The sequence below is a fragment of the Felis catus genome, chromosome B4 (genome assembly GCF_018350175.1).
Source record: "Felis catus isolate Fca126 chromosome B4, F.catus_Fca126_mat1.0, whole genome shotgun sequence".
Lineage (NCBI taxonomy): Eukaryota > Metazoa > Chordata > Mammalia > Carnivora > Felidae > Felis > Felis catus.
In genome coordinates, this window is record NC_058374.1 from 33,885,767 (window position 1) to 33,900,456 (window position 14,690).

Here is a 14,690-nt window from a genome sequence, read left to right on the forward strand (position 1 = left end):
GAGAATAAAAACAGACTTTAGGTAAGCAGGTTCTAGGCCCGAGCGGTTAGCACAGAGCCTGACGTGGGACTTGAATTCATTAACTGTGATATCAGGACCTGAGCTGAAGTCAGACCTTTAAATGACTGAGCAACCTAGGCACCCCTTCTATGTGTATGTCTTAAAAATAGGAGACTTTCTTAAAGTTACAGGATGGGATGAAGTAATGCCTGATATGCTCATTCTTTATTACAGGACCATATGGAAGTTATGGTCATGAACAATAGATTATTATGATTTTCCTTAAGAGAAAAAAATAAAATTTGACTGAAATCTTGGTGTTGGTAGGTTAATAGCTTTCCATTACTGTGTGTTCTCTATACTACTCATGGCTTTAACTCCCTGGGTTCTTGCTTAGATAATTTTACCTACCACATGACTCAGATAATTTTATCCCCCATCCCTGACACCTTCAAATGATTATTTTTAGAAAATATCATTAGTTTATCTTAAACATAATGTTCTTTTCTAGAAGAACTTGAACTTTTTAAAAACTTAACTTGATAAATAAATTAAACCTAATTTGACAGGGCTTATAAATAAGATATACAATAGGACAGAAATGAAAACTCCACAAATATACAGAAAAAATGATATATTTTTTAGAAATAGTTTCTAGGGTGAAAGGGTAAAGCCATAATATCCTTTGACTTTCCCTTTCCTTAAGCCATTTGTTATTTTTGACAAATAGTAACAGGTTTTTAACTTTTTATTTAAATTCCAGTTAGTTAACATACAGTGTAATGTTAGTTTCAGGTGATTCAACACTTACACACAACACAAGGTGCTCATTACAACAAATGCATATGACAGTAAAAAGTGATCTCTTGCAGTTCTCATGTATTTTTCATCATGTTTAGTGCAATACCATAAACTGTGAATGACAACATGAGACCCATATAAAGTGTCACTATGATGCTGTAAGTGTTCCCAAAAAGCAGACAAGTCAAAGCATTATAAGAAAAAGTTGAATTGCTTGGTGTGTACTGTACATTGAGTTCTGCAGCTGGAGTTACCTACCATTTGAACATAAATGAATCCAGCATAAAGATCATTGCAAAAAAAGAAAAAGAAATTCACGAAACTGTCACTGCAGCTCTGCCAGCAGATGTGAAAATCTTGCACTTTTCATGAAATACTATTTTATCTTGTATTAAAAATGAAGCTTCTATGTGGGTACAAGATTGCTATAAAGAAGGCATACCTTCTGTGATTTGAGAAAAATCAAAGTTATATGACAACTTAAACAAAAAGCAAGGTGAAGGATCTAGGGCTGGAGAATTTGATGCCAGCAAAAGATGGTTTGATAATTTTAGAAAGAGGTTTGGCTTAAAAAAATGCCAAGATAACTGGAGAAACAACTTCTGTCAACCAAGAGGCAACAGATGAGTTCCCAGATGCCATTAAGAAAGTCATTGAGGGGGAAGAATCTCTGCCTGAAGAGGTTTTTAATGTAAATTAGAGTGCCCTCTACTTGAAAAAGGTGCCACAACATTTGTTAGTAAAGAAGAAAAGTGACCACTAGGATTTAAGAGAGGAAGGGATAGGCTAACTGTACTCTTTTGTTCAAATGCAGTCAAGTTTATAACCAGGACTTCCCTTATATATGAAGCTGGTAAACCCTGAGTCTTAAAGAGAAAAAATAAACACCAGCTGCCAGTCTTTTGGTTGTACACCAAGAAGGCCTGGACAATAATAACCCATTTTCAGGGTTGATTCCATTCATGTTTTGTCCTAAGTTAGGAAGTTCCTTGCCAGTAAGGGACTGTCTTTTAAAGTTCTTTTGTTATTGAACAATGCCCCTGGCCACCCAGAACCCCATGAGTTCAGCACTGAAGGAATAGAAGTAGTCTATTTGCCCCAAATACAGTGTCTCTAATTTAACCTCTAGATGGAGAAGCCCATAAGGACCTTTAAGGCTTATTATACATGGTGTTCTATGAAAAGGATTACCAATGCTATGGGAGAGAACCCTGATAAAGAAAACATCACAAAAATCAGGAAGAATTACACCATTGGAAATGCTATCATTGTTATAGAAAAAGCCTTGAAAGCCATCAAGCCTAAAGTAATAAGTTCCTGCTGGAGAAAACTTTGTGCAGATGTTGTGCACAGTATCTACAGTCTTTTGTGTCATATGATAGACTTAACAGGATTTACAAAAGATCCAGTTAAGGGAATAATAAAAGAAATTGTGGATATGGCATAAAAGGTGAGGAATGAAGTGTTTCAAGATATGGATCTTGGAGAAATTCAAGAGCTAACAGACACCACACCAGAGGAATTAACAAATGACTTGATGGAGATAAGTGCATCTGATCCAGCGCCAGAAAATGATGAAGATGTAGATGAAGCTGCCAGAAAAGAAATTGACAGTAGACAATGTGGCAAAAGGTTCTGATTATTCAAGAATGCTTTTGCCTTTTTTTTTTTTTACAACATGGACACTTCTATAATACAGGCAATGAAACTAAAGCAAATGGGAGAATAAGGATTGGTATGGTATTTCATTTTTAGAGAAATGAAAAAGCAAAACAATGTATGACAGAAATTGCAATATATTTCTGCAAAGTTACACCAAATACCTGCCTTTTCTTCCTCCCTTTTCCACCTCCTCTACATCTTCTCCCTCTGCCACCCTTGAGACAAGAACAACTTCTTCTCATTCTTCTCTTCAGCCTACAATAAGAAGATGAGTAAAATGATGATCCCCTTTCACTTAAGGAATAGTAAATAATCATTATTCTATACAGTTTAAAAGCCTATCTCTTGTGTATGTGTGTGTGTTTCTGTGAAAATCTAAAAGCTATATGGTAAGAACTGAGACTGTTTTTCTATCATTGTCATCATCATTTCCTAAATATTCATTGTGTGGAACATCATGTGTAAGACTTGAATGGAAGTGGATAGCCTATCTTCACATATACATGAGAGATATTTATCATAAGATTACTAACATGTTAGTTTTCTTACTATTTTATAACTGTTTTTTTATTATGAAACTTATTGTCAAATTGGTTTCCATACAACACCCAGTGTTCATCCCAACTGGTGCCCTCAATACCCATCACCCACCCACCTCTCCCTCCCACCCCCCATAAACCCTCAGTTTGTTCTCAGTTTTAGGAGTCTCTTATGTTTTGGCTCCCTCCCTCTCTAACCATTTTTTTTTACTTCCCCTCCTCCATGGTCTTCTTTTAAGTTTCTCAGGGTCCACATAGGAGTGAAAACATATGGAATCTCAGTCCTTCTCTGTATGACTTATTTCACTTAGCATCACACTCTCCAGTTCCATCCATGTTGCTACAAAAGGCCATATTTCATTCTTTCTCATTGCCACGTAGTATTCCATTGTGTACAAACCACAATTTCTTTATCAATTCGTCAGTTGATGGATATTTAAGCTCTTTCCATAATTTAGCTATTGTTGAGAGTGCTGCTATAACATTGGGGTACCAGTGCCCCTATTCATCAGTACTCCTGTATCCCTTGGGTAAATTCCTAGCAGTGCTACTCCTGGGTCATAGGGTAGGTCTATTTTTAATTTTTTGAGGAACCTCCACACTGTTTCCCAGAGCAGCTGCACCAGTTTGCATTCCCACCAACAGTGCAAGAGGGTTCCCGTTTCTCCACATCCTCTCCAGCATCCATAGTCTCCTGTTTTGTTCATTTTAGTCACTCTGACTGGTGTGAGGTGATATCTGAGTGTGGTGTTGATTTGTATTTCCCTGATGAGGAGCGACGTTGAGCATCTTTTCATGTGCCTGTTGGCCACCCGGATGTCTTCTTTAGAGAAGTGTCTATTCGTGTTTTCTGCCCATTTCTTCACTGGATTATTTGTTTTTCGGGTGTGGAGTTTGGTGAGTTCTTTATAGATTTTGGATACTAGCTCTTTGTCCAATATGTCATTTGCAAATATTTTTTCCCATTCCGTTGGTTGCCTTTTAGTTTTGTTGATTGTTTCCTTTGCTGTGCAGAAGCTTTTTATCTTGATGAGGTCCTAATAGTTCATTTTGCTTTTAATTCCCTTGCCTTTGGGGATGTGTCAAGCAAGAAATTGCTGCAGCTGAGGTCAGAGAGGTTTTTCCCTGCTTTCTCCTCTAGGGTTTTGATGGTTTCATGACTCACATTCAGGTCCTTTATCCATTTTGAGTTTGTTTTTGTGAATGGTGTAAGAAAGTCCTCTAGTTTCATCCTTCTGCATGTTGCTGTCCAGTTCTGTCAGCACTATTTGTTAAAAAGACTGTCTTTTTTTCCACTGGATACTCTTTCCTGCTTTGTCAAAGATTGGTTGGCCATATGTTTGTGGGTCCAATTCTGGAGTCTCTATTCTATTCCATTTGTCTATGTGTCTGTTTTTGTGCCATTACCATCCTGTCTTGATAATTGTAGCTTTGTAGTAGAGGCTAAAGTCTTGGATTATGATGCCTCCCTCTTTTGTCTTCTTCTTCAATATTACTTTGGCTCTTTAGAGTCTTCTGTGGTTCCATACAAATTTTAGGTTTGTTTATTCTGTATTTAAGAAGCATGCTGGTGCAATTCGGTTTGGAGTGCATTGAATGTGTAGATAGTTTTGGGTACTATTGACATTTTAACAATATTTATTCTTCCAATCCATGAGCACGGAATGTTTTTCCAATTCTTTATATCTTCTTCAATTTCCTTCATAAGCTTTCTATAGTTTTCAGCATACAGATCTTTTACATCTTTGTTCAGGTTTATTCCCAGGTATTTTATGCTTCTTGGTGCAATTGTGAATGGGATCAGTTTCTTTATTTGTCTTTCTGTTGCTTCATTATGGTGTATAAGAATGCAACTGATTTCTGTACATTGATTTTGTATCCTGCAACTTTGCTGAATTCATGTATCAGTTCTAGCAGACTTTTGGTGGAGTCTATCAGGTTTTCCATGTATAATAGCATGTCATCTGCAAAAAGTGAAAGCTTAACTTCATCTTTGCCATTTTTGATGCCTTTGATTTCCTTTTGTTGTCTGATTGCTGATGCTAGAACTTCCAACATTATGTTAAACAGCAGAGGTGAGAGTGGACATCCCTGTCATGTTCCTGATCTCAGGGAGAAAGCTCTCAGTTTTTCCCCATTGAGGGTGATATTGGCTGTGGGCTTTTCATTAATGGCTTTTATGATGTTTAAGTATGTTCTTTCTATCCTGACTTTCTCGAGGGTTTTTATTAAGAAAGGATGCTGAATGTTGTCAGATGCTTTTTCTGCATCGATTGACAGGATCATATGGTTCTTATCTTTTCTTTTATTAATGTGATGTATCACATTGATTGATTTGCGAATGTTGAACCAGCCCTGCAGCCTAGGAATGAATCCCCCTTGATCATGGTGAATAATTCTTTTTATATGCTGTTGAATTCGATTTGCTAGTATCTTGTTGAGAATTTTTGCATCCATATTCATCAGGAATATTGGCCTGTAGTTCTCTTTTTTTGCTGGGTCTCTGTCTATTTGGGGAATCAAAGTAATGCTGGCTTCATAGAATGAAGTAACTCCAAACATTTTTGGGGGGAGGAGTAGAAACAATTATCATTGCTGGATTCTTAAACAATAGTTTCAGTAATTGTCTGGTAAAAATAAATATATGTTGTGAAAAGAAAGAAAAGGAAGGGAAGGGAAGGGAAGGGAAGGGAAGGGAAGGGAAAAAAGAAAGAAAGAAAGGAAAAAAGGAAGAAAAAGAAAGAAAGAAAGAAGAAAGAAAGAAAGAAAGAGAAGGGAAGGAAGGAAGGAAAAAAAGGTAGAAAGTGAGAGGTATTTGAATAGTTGGATTTTCTATATACATAGATTAAATTTACTAAATAATCTGTCTCTTCTTTATATTTCCCATAGAAATAAAAATTTAACCTTTGTGTAAATATTTGTACAACTGAGAGCCTCTCTAGACTGCTTCCTCTGTCCTAACAGAAGTCAAGTATATTCCTGAAATGAAAAATATATACTATTAAAATAAAAATGTTTATTTAGACACAGAACATAGTGTTTGGGGATAATATAATGAAAAATGGCTGTTTCAAAATGAAGTAACTATGAGAATTAAATCCATAAAATAAAATGTATATATTTAAGATGAAAATTAAATAGTATTGTAAGAGGATTTTCTGGCAAAAAGGAAGATTTAAAATGTTAACCTGAGTATACACAAAGCGATAAAACTGATTTGCCACATACAACTATTTTGAAATATAAACTGACTTAGTAGAGACAAAAGAATCTAAAAAAAAAATAAAGTCTTGTAATAAGCTTTAAAATAGGAATAAACAGTGAACTCACAAATTACTGTCTTACAAATCAGACATTTATATTTTTTTGAAATAAGAGAACAAATATTAACAAGATATTTCTGAACATTTTGCGAACAATGGAATTCTTATCTGCATACAGAGAGATAAAAACCTTAGCTTATAAAAAATAACCTATTACATAAAGAAGAAGGCATATTAAATAGGAAAAATAAACACATAAATGAAATACAGTCTTGGATATTTACAAAACACATTTTCCCTAGGAATACAAAACTTAAACTTCTTTTTTTGTTTTCATTTCAAGTTTTTTTGTTTCCAGTTTAGAGAACATACAACCCTCAGTATGTTCTCTACAATTAAAAGTCTGCTTTTTGATTTCCCTCTCTCTTTCCTTTCCCCTATGTTTTTCTGTTTCATTTGTTAAATTCCACATATGAGTGAAATCATGTGGTATTTGTCTCTCTCCAACTGACTTATTTCACTTAGCATAATATACAGTGACTCCACCCACATCTTTGCAACTGGCAAGATTTTATTCTTGTTTATGGATGAGCAATATTCCACTATATCATCAACTAATCTTTGACAAAGCAGGAAAGAATATCCAATGGAAAAAAAGTTTCTTCAACAAATGTTAATGGGAAAACTGTACAGTAACATGCAGAAGAATGAAACTGGACTACTTTCTTATACCATACACAAAAATAAATTCAAAAGGGATGAAAGACCTAAATGTGAGACACAAAACCATCAAAATCCTAGAGGATAACACAGGCAGCAACCTCTTTGACATCAGTCACAGAAACTTCTTACTGAATATGTCTCCCGAGGCAAGGGAAACAAAAGCAAACATGAACTATTGGGACTTTACCAAAATAATGAGCTTCTGCACAGCAAAGGACACACTTAACAAAACTAAAAGGCAACTTTCAGAATGATAGAAGATATTTACAAATGACATATCTGATATAGGGCTGCTCTTCAAAATCTATAAATAAGTTAGCAAACTCAACACTCAAAAACAAATGATCCAGTTAAAAAATGGGCAGAAGACATGGATAGACGTCTTTCCAAAGAAGACCTACAGATGGCTAACAGATACACAAAAAGATGCTCAACATCACTCATCATCAGGGAAATACAAATCAAAACTACAATGAGATATCACTGCACACCTCTCAAAGTGGTTACAATTAACAACATAGGAAACAACAGATGCTGTCAAGGATACAGAGAAAGGGGAACCCTCTTACACTGTTGGTGGGAATGAAAACTGGTGCAACCACTCTGGAAAACTTGTTCTTCTTTAATATGTTCTGGGTCTCCATAGCTTTGTGAAGGAAAGTTTTGTTTGTTTTAATTTTTTTATATATATTTTTGCTTTTTTTAAAAAATATTTATTTAAATTCAAATTAGTTAACATACAGCATAGTATTGGTTTCAGGAGTAGAACCCAGTGATTCATCACTTACATATAACACCCAGTGCTCATTGAAACAAGTATCCTCCTCAATGCCCATCACCCATTTAGCTCATCACCCCACCTACCTCCCTCCCTCCAGCAAAGCTCAGATTGTTCTCTATATTTAAGATCTCTTATGGTTTGCCTCCCTCTATGTTTTTATCTTATTTTTCCATTCCTTCTCCTATGCTAAGGAAAATATTTGTTTTACATTCTATTTACAGGAAACACTTAGGACATCTGATACCTACATTATGTTTAAGTAAGTTTTATCTATTCATTAACCTATGAGGCATAGGCATTCCTTCTTCTAAACATTCAGGTTGTTTCATTTCAAAAATGTCTCCTTCATGGAGTTGCTAGAACCATCCTGAGTCACTACATTCTACCCCTCACATCATCTCCCTTTGTAATCTGTATGTACAAATTTGATCTATTGTGCTTTATTTCATATTCTATGAATGAATATACCATAAAAAGTTTAAAGTCTATATCATAGTTTCTTTGCCTGTGACTTCTGTACAGATGCAATACTCAGTAGGCAAAAAGAATTTAAAGTGTATAGAAGTTTAATGGATGACATGGTAAAATTTACTAAAATTGAAAAAAAATTTTCTAAATCATTGATTCCTACTTAGTGAATCACAGGCTTTTCACTGAAATCATTATTAATACTACTTGGTATTTAACACACATTGTGAGAAGATTGAATTCGCATGAATCCCTGTGTGCTGTTCCCAAACCCAGTTAAAAAAATATCCAAACAGCATAAAAATCATGGAGATAATTCTTCATGTGGCAATTGTAGTACTAACAATAGAGTTGAATAGAAGAAAAAATATATTTTTTTGAGCTTAGCTGATAAGAAGTACAAAAAAAGTGCCTAACAGTATCAAGAGCTTCCTTCACCTCTTAGTCCATGCCTATACATGTATCTCAGACTCTTCTTTCCTGCAACTCAGGAGAGGCTGCAACTCTTCTGTTCAAGGTATGTCCTTCAACCTTTACTATTGAAATGATTCCTGTTCTTTTCAAAGATTTTGATCCACTAATACTCATTTGCCCATAAATTTTAAGTCTTTCCTTTTTACAGACTTTAAGTCAATAAAAATATCATTAGAAAAATTATCTACACTTGTCCTGCTGCTTCCCCTTTACTTCTGTCTTTATCCTATCCTATTTAGGATTTTATAACTGCAGGATTCTAAACTGCCTGTCTAGCATCACTAGAAACATTCAGTTGATAATCCCAAGCTTTATTTTCAGTTCTTATCTTCCTTAAGTTTAATGTAGCATTTTAAAAGTAAATATTTATTAAAATATAACACACCTATAGAAAATTGCATGAATCACAGGTATATAGGCTAAATGAGTTGTGGGGTTTTTTTTAATTTTTTTTTAATGTTTATTTATTTTTGAGACAGAGAGAGACAGAGCATGAATTGGGGAGGGGCAGAGAGAGAGGGAGACACAGAATCGGAAGCAGGCTCCAGGCTCTGAGCCATCAGCCCAGAGCCTGACGTGGGGCTCGAACTCATGAACCGTGAGATCGTGACCTGAGCTGAAGTCGGACGCTCAACCGACTGAGCCACCCAGGCGCCCCAATGAGTTTTTTTATACAGTATAAGCTACCTCTTTCTTCCTTCCTTCTTCCTCCTTCCTTCTTTCCTTCCTTCCTAACTCTCTTTTTTCCCTTCATTTCTCTTTTCTTCTCTCTCTGTTTTTTTAATTCTCTTATTTTGGAATCCCCCTTCATAGTTCTTTCTCTCTTATCCTTTCTTTTCAGCTTCTATTGCTGTTTCCTTTCCATATTTTTGCTACCTAGGTGTTTGCCTTCAGATTCTATCTTTGGATCTTTTTCATAAAAACCTAAGTATTCTTCAGAGTGATCTTATCTATTTCCATAACTCTAATTAAATCTAATTACCATTTCCATAACTCTAATTTCCATAACTCTCTCCAGTTTGATGTTTCATAAATACCTCAGACATAACACAGCAAAACTAACAACATAAAGCTATGAGTTCTAGAAGACTGCTTGTGTTAAAGTCCTAGAATTTTACTGACTAGATATGTGACCTTGGACAGGTCATTTTATATCAATGTTTTCCTTTTTATTATGAAGACACATCATGTATATTTTCTTGTGGCTAATATAGCAGATTGCCCCAAACTTGGTAGCTTAAAATAAACAGAAATTTATTTTCTCATAGATCTAGAGGCCAGAAGTCCAAAATCAGTATCATTGGAACAAAATAAGATGTCAATATGGCTTCATTCCTTCCAGAGACTTTATGAGAAAAATTGCTGTTTGTTTCTTTCAGTTTCTGCTGATTGCTGGCATTCCTTAACTTGTGACCACATCACTCCAATCTCTGCCCCCATGGTCACACTGGCTCCCTCTGTCTGTATCAAATGTCCTCTGCCTCTCTTTTATAAGGATAAATTAGATGGCATTTGGGACCCACCAGAATAATACAGGATAATCTCCCCATTTAAAATCCTTAAATTAATCACATCTCCAAAGAATCACTTTCAAAATAAGGTAATATCCATAGATTCTGGTGATTAAGACATGATACCCTTGTGGAGGCCATTATCCTAAATATTTCATACTTCTTTTTTTAATGATTATAAAACTGAGTTTATTTTGTTTTTATTTCAAGGTCATTATTCACCCTACTCTAAATGATAATAGTAATTATCTCATGGAGTTGTCATGTGGTTAAAAGGGTAATTTCAAATATAAAACTTAGAATACTTGAACAGAGTAAGTACTCACCATTTATTATTTTTATTGTTCTAATATGTTTCCTTTTTTCATATTCTCTTTCTTAGGAAAAGCTACCCAATATGAATGCTGTGATCATGTTATATAAATTTTATCTTCTTAATAAAAGATTTCCACTGACTTGGCTTAACCCTTACCAGCCCTTGCCACAAATTTTATAGCATACTGACTATCCCTCATACTTCTTCTTCAACCTGTTGCTGAAGTTCTATGCCTAAAGTAAACACTACTCATAATTTTCCTCAGTTTATCAGCCTTTTTTGTATTCTCTTTGGCCTTTTCTATTTTCACCCAATTTTATCATGGCTTCCACACTATCTAGGTTTGGTTATCTTGTGCCCCACCTTGCTTGATTGAAATCAGAATTCAAAATTAATCTTAGATATTAGATGCCCAAGAATTTTTTCTCCTTACCATATTCTTAGTAGACTTCTAATAGACATACTGGCATTCATTTATTTCACAAAACATATTTCACAAACTGATCAGTATATGATTAGCAATGAAAACAGAAAGAGAATGAGACACAGTCTATTATGTAAGGTTGTTAAAAAAACAATTGTGGTAGGTGGAAAAATAGACCTACAAAGATATATTCACTCTCTAATCCTTAGAACCCATGAGTAATTACCTTACATTGTGATATGTGATTAAGAATCTTGAGACAGGAGCTTATCCTGGGTTATCTGGATAGACCATGTATTCCTATAAAAAGAAGCAGAGGGAGATTAGAAATAGACACACACAGAGAACACAACTTAAACAGAAGATAAAGATTGGAATGATGCAGTAACAAACCAAGAGAAGCCAAGTAATACAACAGCCACAAGACACTAGAAGAAGCAAAGGACATATTCTGCCTGGAGCTTCTGGAGGTAGTATGACCCTACCAACACTTAATTTTGGACTGCTGGCATTCAGAACTGTGAAAAAATACATTTAAATTATTTTAAACCACCAATGTTGTAATAATTTTTTATAGCAACCCTAGTACATTAATAAAACAATGCAGAAGTACAATGGAGATCAGCCTGCATCTCCTAAATCAACATGGATGCAACTAATCAGGAAGATTTCTTAGAAGAAGTCTTGGCTGAAATGAATGTCTCAATTGAATAAAAATTAATCAGATAGAAAAGAAGAAAACACACATCATGTAAGACCCAAAGGGAAGCAAGAAACTGTGAGGTGTTCAGAAAACCACATGCATTTTGGTACTGCTGAAATTTTATCAACAGTGTCCATAATGAGGATGGAGATAAAGTTAGGAACAGATCATGGAGAACAATTTTTCCTTTTATAAATAATTATAATTTTATTCTATAGGTTATAAGAGCCAGTGACATTTCTGAAACAAGATTCTATTTAAAATGGTAGTTATATGGTAGTTGCACTACAGTGAACAAGATGGGTAATAGTGATACCACTTAGAAAGTTGCAAGAATGTAAAGGGGTGGACATATTAAAATTTTTTCAGTAGATATAATCAGTAAGACTTCATGATTATTTAGCTGGCTTGGAAGGAAGGAAAGAGAAGAGGGAGAAAGACACTCATGTTTCTAGCTTCAATGATTGCTTGGCCAGGGGTAACTATAGAACCTGCAGGTAGAAATATTTAATATGTGTCTGAACATATAATTTGAAATTCATGGTAGAAGTGTAGGCTTAAAGATGCAAATATGAAAATTGCCTTAATTTATAACACAGTATTACATGTACATATTTTAATTACCTCTCACTCTACTACACCAAAACTTAAGAAAGGGTCTATGTCTTATTACTCTTCATCTTCTTAGCCATTAGCAGAAATTCAGAAGTCATACAATGTAGGCTTAATAAATAAATTAATGTTTTGGTTTGAATATTGGTGCTTTCAGTATGTAAAATTAGATCCGTTTTGAATAAAATGCTGCTTAATAGAGTTTAACTCTGTAGAAAAAGTCTAAAATAACACATTCACCCTCAAAAATAATGCCATCACCTGATTTAAGAAAAGGAAAACATCATTATAAATTTAAAAAGGGAAGAGTGACTGAGTGGCTCAGTCAGTTAAGCATCTGACTCAATTTCAATTCAGGTCATGACCTCAGGGTCATGACATCAAGCCCCACATCTGGGATTCTTGGAGATTCTTCTTCAGATTCCCTCTCCCTCCCTTTCTGTCCCTCCCCGATGATTCTTTCTTTCAAAAAAAAATTAAAAATTTAAAACAAAAAAGGGAAATTATATACAAAAAATGGGAACAGAACATTTAACATCAAGGAAACCTTTACAGCCACAAATAAGAAATAGGAGGTAAAAGCAAATATTCCCAATACTAAGCTACATTCTGACATGCTATTTTAAACTGTTCTATACCACATGGAAATTTTAATAAAATATGTATCATTAAGGGATGGAAAAATTAATATTTGGTTATTTTCAGCTTTGGTTTCTGTGATTCTAGGAAATTTGTACTTTATTTTCCTTTGTTTTTAAAAACAAAGCATTTAATAAAAGACTCCCTCTCTATCAAGCAACACTAAAAATAGCTGTAGTTGGGCAAGGAAGATTGTCTTTAAGAATTCAATTCAAATCAAAGATTTTTATGAAATATATATTTTTAAATTATACCCACTCTTTAGTACCCCAATCATTTTCTGTTATAAGGTAACACATTTTACTCAAAAAGATACTTTTAAAAAGATATACACACTATTAGACTCAATAATTAGCCACCAAAGATTGTATTGATTAGTTAGGTATTCACGCTTCCCCTGTGTAGAGGTCAAGGCTTAGAATGGAAAAAAAGTACTCTATGACAACACAGGAAAAGAAAAAAATGGGGGTCATGGTGGTATTTTTCTCAAATAATCAAAGCAGATTGATTTGATTAAAATACTTTTCATTGCTAGTAAATTTTTAGTGTTTTTTTTTGTTTGTTTTGTCATTTTTTCCTTCACAAATAACATGTGAAGTAGAATTTTAGCCCTTGAGTACATTAAAAGTTCCCAAGAGTAAAGTCATTCTTTAAAACTTGTATTCTTTGAGCTGATCTATGGTAAGGATTGTGCACAGCAACTTCTGGAATTGCAGCTGCCTTGATTAATGACCCTAGTATAAACAACAAAGCCTGGCATGTGAAATGTAATCAATATAATATTTGTTGAATGGTACAGTCATTATTAACTTTTACTTCACAGAACTAGCCTAAGAGTAACTTTTAAGAAGCGGCATGGACGTGCCCAGAAACTTAAGCACTGAAATAATATAAGAGGGGTGCCTGGGTGGCTCATTTGGTTAAGCATCCAACTTCAGCTCAAGTCATGATCTCAGGGCTTGTGAGTTCAAGTTCCATGTCGGGCTATATGCTGTCAGCGCAGAGCCCACTTCAGATCCTCTCTCTTCCTCTCTGTCTCAAAAATAAATAAACATTAAAAAATATTATGAGTTATAACACAGCAGAAATTGAAGTAAAGGAAGAGAAGAAACAAGCTTTGCTGTAAAATGATTGCCATACCTTATCTGTGAGATTGAATATACTTATAAATGAAAGTAACATAATAGGCAAGATCATTAACCATAATATCTGCTTAATGGTGCCCTTTTCTAACAAGAATGGAAAGCATGCATATATACATACCTATAAGTAAATTATTAAATTAATTTTAAATAATTATAATTTAATTCATAGTGAAATAAATTATTTGAAAATTAATAAACCAAAATAACTTGAGCACTGGGTCTTTTGACAATTTTGGCTCATCAGGTGTGACAGTATAAGGAGGGTTGGTAGTACTATAAGTTATATTCTGTTTTATCTTTATGGTACAAAAGGCTGATGGGAGTACTTCTAGCCTTAGCTACTCATTTCTCCTTGAGACTGTATTCTAGATGTTAAAATGTATTTTCACTTTCAAGGCTTTTTAATTAAGTTGAAACATTCCAGTCTGGATTCCAGCCTGGATTCATTTAAAAGGATTTTTTTAATTTGTTTATTTACTGCTTGTATATTTTCAATGTAATAGCATTTAGCATTATTCTGAGTGCAAAGAGTGCATATATCATTTAATCAAATACATATGTGCTTAATTTGTATAATATTAAGAGAATTCTCTATAAACTATAAAAAGGAGTTTTTCTTAATTTAGTGG

General features: G+C 34.3%; 1 pseudogene; it reads right to left on the bottom strand.

The window, feature by feature from the left end:
- Window positions 1–2,655: 2,655 nt before the first annotated feature.
- Window positions 2,656–14,690, bottom strand: part of LOC101093616 — an 80,151-nt pseudogene continuing 68,116 nt past the window's right edge.